This window comes from Podarcis gaigeae, assembly GCF_964106915.1.
Source record: "Podarcis gaigeae genome assembly, chromosome: 6".
Lineage (NCBI taxonomy): Eukaryota > Metazoa > Chordata > Lepidosauria > Squamata > Lacertidae > Podarcis > Podarcis gaigeae.
In genome coordinates, this window is record NC_139682.1 from 78,728,491 (window position 1) to 78,730,515 (window position 2,025).

The window sequence follows — 2,025 nt, forward strand, 5'->3', positions numbered from 1 at the left end:
AACCCTTCCAACATTCAGCTTCATTTTCTGCTCTCAGTTCTATTAGCAAACTCCAGACTTACAATTTTCTTCAGGATCATAGATGTATGACTGAAAAACAGGTCATGGAACTTCTGAATGGCAGGCTATTTTTATTTCTTTGTCCAATTAAGCCTTTTATCCACTTGAAGATCAAACATAGTTTGGCTTGGGACATTGCTATGACTACACTATTGTCATAGCAATAATGTTCTGCAACAATAGGAACTGGAAGCTTTGAGCCATCCTAGTAACAAACATGCATATAACAACTATGCAAGGCACGAAATATCTAAAATGCTAAGAACGTTCATTCCCCACATCCTATTAAGGTACATTTTAAATACAGCAGTGTAAGGCAGTAGAGAAAGGAATCCAAGATTAAGCTAAATGGATATTGTACTGATAATATAATTAGTAATCTCTTTTAGCATGCATTTAGTGTTTAACACCATCAGCCGGTTCTGTTAAAGCACATTTATGGCTTTATATTGGGGATCAGTTTTTCTGATTCAGATGTAACAAGAAACTTTGGTTTAAAGTAACCATGATAAAAGTGGCAACTGTGGTACAAAAGGAGAGGATGGGAGGAAGGGGGTGAGTAGGCACAATATGGATTCCTAGCTAAACAAGCCATGATTTATAAAGCCAAGTTTGTTATGTCCAGGTCAACTCATGTTTTTAAGCCAGCCAACCAGTAGCTGTTAAAGTGTTATGGGTTTTAACCAACTAAGTCATCTTCAGGGTGGACCCATGAAAACCAATGGATTTAAATTAGTCAAGTCCATTAATTTCAGTGGGTCTACTCTGAGTACTACTTAGATGGATACAACCTTCTGACCTCAATGGCTTCATCTATGAAAAAGGTCTGAACCAATGTCAACCTGAAGGTAATCAGTCTGTGCTCTAAGGTAATTACTTAGACCTATCTCTGTTACAGACAGTAGAAATTTACTGATATATGCAATAAGTCCGAGGATCAGATCTAGGGCTGTTGGTTGTAGCTTTAAGTGTCTGAATGCAGCAACGTGGTAAGCAGCAGTACCTTCCTGTCCCGGTGCTCAATATGACTATTTCATGACCATTTTAGCAGGCAGCCCTATAGGTGCTCCATGTATTCTCTCACTCCCTTGAAGCTCTTAAAAGGTAGGGTATCTGGCAGTCATAAGCCACTACTGAAACACCCAGTGAATTGGCTGTTCTGATGGCTGTTGCTTGGTTGCCATTGCTCAAATCACAAATAGGTCAGTTGTGTGTCTTCTGTTCGACAGGCTGACAGATGACTTTGGAGGTCCAAGTCTGGTATAAAGATAAAGAACCGTAAGAAGGGAAAGCAAGGTCTATATGTTGCCCGTCAACAGTTATCAGCACCTTGGACAGCAGACTAAACAGGCACAGAAGTAAACCCTGGTCAGAGTCTTCCCCACTATAGTGAGATCTGTATTGCATTCTTTATTTGAGTCATTGCAATTATTTTAAAATGTGCATATAAAAATTTTAAAATTTATATAAATATCTGTGCCCCCTTTTATGGCAACATGTTTCTTCTTTGGGGTGATGCTTAGAAGGTCACACTAATCATGACTCCTCACTCCTATTTCACCTTCTGCTTTCTCTCTCTCCTCCTCTCTGCACCCCACATTAAAATTTATATTCTAATTCACCGCATGGCTGAGTAAGCTTCATAATGAAGTTTACCTAGATGCCATGCTTCCATTTATATATACAGTGGTGCCTCGCAAGACGAAATTAATCCGTTCTGTGAGGCTCTTCGTATAGCGGTTTTTTCGTCTTGTGAAGCAAGCCCATTGACAGCTTAGCGGATTAGCGCTATTAGCGGTTTAGCAGCTTTTAGCGATCAGCTGTTAAGCGGCTTATCAGCAGATCAGCTGATAAGCGGCTTAGCGCCTTAGGAAAAGGGGGGGGAAAGGGGGAAAACCCCGCAGGAACTCGCAAGACATTATCGTCTTGCGAAGCAAGCCCATAGGGAAATTCGTTTTGCGAAGT

The 2,025-nt window shown here is 40.5% G+C and overlaps 1 long non-coding RNA gene across 1 annotated transcript; it reads left to right on the top strand.

The window, feature by feature from the left end:
* The first annotated feature begins 248 nt into the window (after positions 1-248).
* LOC310847553 lies at positions 249-1,423 on the top strand. The gene is made up of 3 exons (XR_014565896.1): positions 249-350; positions 816-929; positions 1,290-1,423. It is a non-coding gene; the product is annotated as an uncharacterized lncRNA (long non-coding RNA).
* Positions 1,424-2,025: the final 602 nt, after the last annotated feature.